At 36.1% G+C, this 6000-nt stretch overlaps 1 pseudogene; it reads left to right on the plus strand.

Annotated features, from left to right (window-relative positions):
- Positions 1-5265: 5265 nt before the first annotated feature.
- On the plus strand, positions 5266-5657 carry LOC123942122 (annotated as a pseudogene).
- The last annotated feature ends 343 nt before the right edge of the window (positions 5658-6000 follow it).

Below are 6000 nucleotides of genomic sequence, written 5' to 3' on the forward strand. Positions count from 1 at the left end.
AAGATACTGGAAGAAAAAACCACACATTCAGGAAGTACAAGATAAGGACCACACCCTGACTGGAGTTGAGATAATGAGGTTTTATTCCTGAACAGTAAGGTTCATTAGGTCCACCTACCTACCTGAAGTAACAGCGGATTAAACCTGCACCCGAAACCAGTATCAACAAAGTTCTATTTTTAAACCAGCTACTGCCAGTAAATTTTCTCAAACAGCAGAGGAATACAGTTGACCTTTGAACATCCTGGGGGTTAGATGCCCAGACACCTGCCTGCCTGACCCCACCTCCAACCCCCTACCCCCGCATGGAAAAATGGTATGTAACTTTGACTCCCCCAAAACTTAATTACTAATAGCCTACTGTTAACCAGAAGCTTACCGATAGCATGAACAATCAATTAATACATCTTACATGTTGTATATATTATATACTATATTCTTATAATAAAGTAAGCTAGAGCAAAAAATATTAAGAAAATCATAAGGAAAATACCTTTACAGAGCTGTAGTATATTTATCAAAAGAATCCGAATATAAGTGGACCTGCACAGTTCAAACCCATGGTGTTCAAGCGTGAACTGTACAGAATATACCTTGCTTAAGGACATCCTCAGGTTACTAGGAAATGAATAAACACAAAAATGCACAAGTCATAGTATAAAAGGATCTTAAGTTATTTTTCCCCTTCTAGAAAATTTTCCTACAAGGTAGATGAAGCTTGTGCAAAAATAGATGCGTGGAGTAGCAAGATGCATAATAGCAAAACATTATAAATCTAAACACCTGATATTTAAGGAATGTTGATAAAGGGAAATATTAGACAGATATTAAAAATAATGTGAACAAAAACCTTAAGAGTTTGTCTTGTGATTTTAATAGCCAAATGCAAAAGGTATATCCAGTATGACCTCAATTATATTCATATATATGCATATGTAATATATATATAAAGTGTATTAATCATTTACTAGTATAATTAACAGTATTTGGGTCTGAGTAAGGGTAAATTATTATTCATTTGATTTTATTTACTATTTGAGTATGGCTAAGTTATTATTTTTATGTCTTTATACCTTTCTAGTATTTCCAGATTTTCTATAATGAGTATATATTATCTATAAAACAAAATGAAGAAAAAAATAATGGGGGGAAGGGGCTAGCTATTTGTAGAGACTGTGCCCAATCTGGAAATTCTAAATACACAAAGTAAAACAACCAAAAAGAAAGTGAAACAGCAAAATGTTAACAGTGGTGATATCTAGGCAATGAGATCATGGCTGTTATCTTCTTTATAGTTTCAGATATCTGCCAAAATGTCTTTCATGAGCATATATTACTTATAAATTAGAATATTAAATATTTCTAAGATGTTAAGAATAATGTCATCATGTTAAGTATAATTTTAGATGAATAGGCAAATCCTGGCACAAATATTTCCTGAACGTGTCTGATGTTGCTAACTGCCCATTTAATATCAATTTTCTTTTCTTTCTTACTAAACCTGATTGTGTAATTGCATTGTGAATGACAGTGTTCTGTGCCAAAAAGAACAAGGTATCTCATCCCCCTTTCAGCTAGGGGTGGTGGCATGTGATAGGATCCTGGCCAGTGAAATACAAGTGAGTCACTGGATAGGGTGTCAGAGAAAGTCCCATTCATTTTATGTCTGTCTCCTTCCCTTTTCTTTGTGCTTGAAATGAGAATGTACTGGCTAAAATTCCAGCCTTATGGTGAACAAGAAGATGAAGACCACACTAAGGAGGGTGGAACAAAAATCCACAAAGGAGACTGGGTCTCTTCCCATATTATAGAGCATCTGTATTAGTCTTCTTGACTAGTTACCTCAGGACTTCCCATTACATCAGAGAAAATAAACCTCTACCTCATTAAGCCATTGTTATTTAGGTTTTCTGCTACATTCAGCCAAATTCAAACCTTAACTGCTACCTACAACAGATATGCCTTCGGAAATATTATTTAGCCTTTTGTGCTACACTGAATCAGTGATTCTAATTCCTCACGCCCCCTGGCATGCACACCCTTATTATGGACTTGTATTCTTCCTCCCCCTTTGACTTTGAGCTTAGCTATAGGACTTGCTTTGCCCCATGAGATATGTGGAAGTGACAACTGTGCCAAGTTCAAAGCCAAGACCTTTAGAGACCCCACATTTCTTCTTTCCCTCTTGAACCTGTGTCACTGCCATGAGAAGAACACACCTTGACTAACTCTTCCATCCCAGGAGAATAATGAGAGGCAAATGGAGCAAAATTACCTGAACCAGTCTTTCAGTGGGATATCCAGATATCCACTAGGGATTGACCTAGATCAGCCCAACTCCAGACAACCTGTAGATGTGTGATAATAAATTAACATTGTCTTCAACCACTAAGATTTTTGGTAGTTTATTATACACTATTATAGTGGTCGCAGTTCATCTGTAAACATCTCAATATTACAAATTTCTCATTTATAAAATATAGATAATAATAGCATCTACCTCACAGAGTTGAGCATAAAATGAGGTAATACTTATAAAACATTTAGCATATGTCTGATATAAATAAAAGGATCAATAAATTTTTGATATTGTTATTATTACCTTTATCACTATTATTGAAAAAATCAAGTGTGAAAATATATTTTGTATTCCCATGACTCGCTGGACTTCTAGTTCTTATAGAACTAATTTTTCCTAGTTTTAACATAGCAGCAACTTAGAAAGAAACATGCGAGACCTAGAGTGCTTCCAGAGAATCCTGTTAGGAAAAAAAATAAAAGGTAGGAATTGGATATATTTACCTTGAGAAAAAGATAGCATGAGAACTGTTATCAGTTTTGTTTAGAAACAAAGGACTTCAAGTTTCAGAACACCAGAGCACAAACCTACATTCTGGAGTGGATTTAACTTAACATAAATAAATAGAGCTGTCTCATACTAGACGAAGTAAGCTCCATTTTATGAAATGTTTTTATCTCAAAGTTAACGGATTACCTTTAAGAATGTTGTAGACTTAAAAATCCACAGCTAGGGGCGCCTAGGTGGCTCAGTGGATTAAGCCACTGCTTTCGGCTCAGGTCATGATCTCAGGGTCTTGGGGTCGAGCCCCGCATCGGGCTCTCTGCTCAGCAGGGAGCCTGTTTCTTCCTCTCTCTCTGCCTACTTGTGATCTCTCTCTCTGTCAAATAAACAAATAAAATCTTAAAAAAAAATCCACAGCTAATATCATACTCAAAGGGGAAAAAAATGAGAGTTTTCCCCTAAGATCAGGAACAAGACAAGGATGTCCACTCTCATCATTTTTGTTCAAAATGGTTTATTTATTTACGTTAAGTTAAATCTACCACTGAATGTAGATCAATGGATAGATCATTCATACAGAAAATCAGTAAGGAAAGAATGGCTTTGGGCACCTGGGTGGCTCAGTTAAGCATCTGCCTTCAGCTCAGGTCATGATCTCAGGGTCCTGGAATTGAGTCTCAAATTGGGCTTCTCCCTTTGCCCCTACCGCTGCTCATGCTTGCTCTTTCTCTCTCAAATAAATAAAATTGTAAGTAAATAAAAAAATAAGAAACAGTGGCTTCGAATGACACATTAGACCAGGTGGACTTAACAAATACACAGAGCATTTCATCCCAAGACAGAAGAATATATATTCTTTCCAAGTGCAAATAGAGCATTCTCCAGAATAGATCACGTGTTAAGATACAAAACAAGTTTCAATAAATTTAAGACTGTAATCCTATCATACATCTTTTCCAACCACAATGGTATAAAACTAGAAATCAATTACAAGGGAAAAAAAACTAAAGAAAACACACACACAGAAGCTAAATAACATGCTCTAAACAACTGATGGGTCAACAAAGAAATCAAAGAGGAAACTAAAAAATACATCAAGACAACTGAAGATGTTTAAAAGCTCTGAGTCAGGCACCTGGTTGGCTCAGTGGGTTGAGCCTCTGCCTTCGCCTTGGGTCATGATCTTGGGGTCCTGGGATTGAGGCCTGCATTGGGCTCTCTGCACAGCAGGGAGCCTGCTTCTCCCCCTCTCTCTGCCTACTTGTGACTTCTGTCTCTCTGTCAAATAAATGAATAAAATCTTAGAAAAAAAAAAAGCTTTGAGACACAGTAAATATATCAAAGAGTAAAGTTTATAGTTATATAGACTTTATGTCAAGAAATAAGAGAAAATCTCAAACAATCTAACCTTACAATTAAAGAAACTAGAAAAAGAAGAAAAAAGCTCCAAATTCATAGAAGAAAAGAAATCATGATGATCAGAGTGGAAATAAATTAAATAGAGACTGAAAAAAAATAGAAAAGATCAATGAAACCTAGAGTTGTTTCTTTGGTAAGATAAACAATATCAATAACTCTTTAGCCACACTCATCAAGAAAAAAAAAAGGGGAATTCAAATAAATAAAATTGGAAATGAAAGAGAAATCACAACCAACACCACAGAAATATAAAAGATTATAAGAAACTACTATGAAAAATTATATGCCAACAAAGAGGATCACCTAGGAAAAAATGGATAAATTCTTTTTTCTTAAGATTTTATTTATTTATTTATTTATTATTATTTTAATTTACCTGTGAGATAGAGAATGAGTGAGAGGGAAAGGGACAGAGAATCTGAGGCAGACTTCATACTGAGGAAGAGCCAACGTGGGGCTTGATTCCATGAATGCAAGATCAGGACCTGGGCTGGAATCAAGAGTTGGACACTTAACTGACTGAGCCACCTAAGCACCACCCCCCAAAATGATAAATTCTTATAAATACATAATCTTTTAAGATTGAGTTAGGAAGAAATAAAGACTTTGAACAAACCAATTGCTAGTAATGAAATTTAACTAGTAATCAAGAAACGCACCAAGGTTCAGGACCAGATAGTTTCACAGGTGAATTCAACCAAACATTTAAAGAAGAGTTAATACCTATCCTTCCCAAACTATCCCAAAAATTGAAGAGGAAGGAAAAGTTCCAAATTTATGCTACAAGGCCAGCATTACCCAGATACCAAAGCCACATAAAGACACTACCAGAAGAAGAAGAAGAAGAAGAAGAAGAAGAAGAAGAAGAAGAAGAAGAAGAAGAAGAAGAAGAAAGGAAGAAAGAAAAAGAAAGAAGAAAGAAAATTACAGGCTAGTATCTCTGATAAACAGATGCAAAAGATCTCAAGAAAATATTAGCAAATCAAATCCAGCCATACATTAAAAGGATGATTCATCTTGATCAAGTGAAATTTATTCCAGAGATGCAAGGACGGTTTAATAACTGCAAATCAGTCAACTTGATACATTACATTATCAAAATAAAAGGTAAAAATCATATGATCAGGGGTTGGGTCCCAGCAGAGATATTGGTAGCTGCACCAAGTCAAGGGTTCCAGGCCAGGCTGGGCCTGCAAGAGATTGGTATCCACTTCACCAGTGCTTTCTTGGCAGTCAGGGTGTCAGAAAGTTTTCCAAGAAACACAATATGGAACTGAAAAAGGCCAACCCAGACCTGCCCAGCCTAATATTCAAGGTGCAGCGCAAATTCTGGAGCCACAATGCATGTGGCCAAGAGAAGAATGTCTCTTTGAACAACTTCAGTGCTGCTCAGGTAATCAGAGCCCTGGAGAATGTGCTAAATTGCAAAGCCTGAGGCCTCCACTAAGGATTAAGCACAATGGCATCACAGCCTGGGCTTTGCTGTGCTGAGCACAATGTAGGAAAATACGTTCTTTTTTTTTCCCTTATAAAGCTTGTGCTGAAAAATGTGATCCCAGGATATTCTTTTCCTCATTCTACCCTCTGCCCCTTATTGCACAACCACTGAAGCAGAAATAAAGTTTTATTTTGTTCATCCAAAAGAAATCATATGATCATCTCAATAGATACAGAAAAAACATTTGACAAAATTCAGCATCCATTCATGATAAAACTCTCGGTGAAGTGGGTATTGAGGGAACATAATTCAACATAATAAAAGCCATATATGACAAACC

This window comes from Meles meles, chromosome 5, assembly GCF_922984935.1.
Source record: "Meles meles chromosome 5, mMelMel3.1 paternal haplotype, whole genome shotgun sequence".
NCBI lineage: Eukaryota > Metazoa > Chordata > Mammalia > Carnivora > Mustelidae > Meles > Meles meles.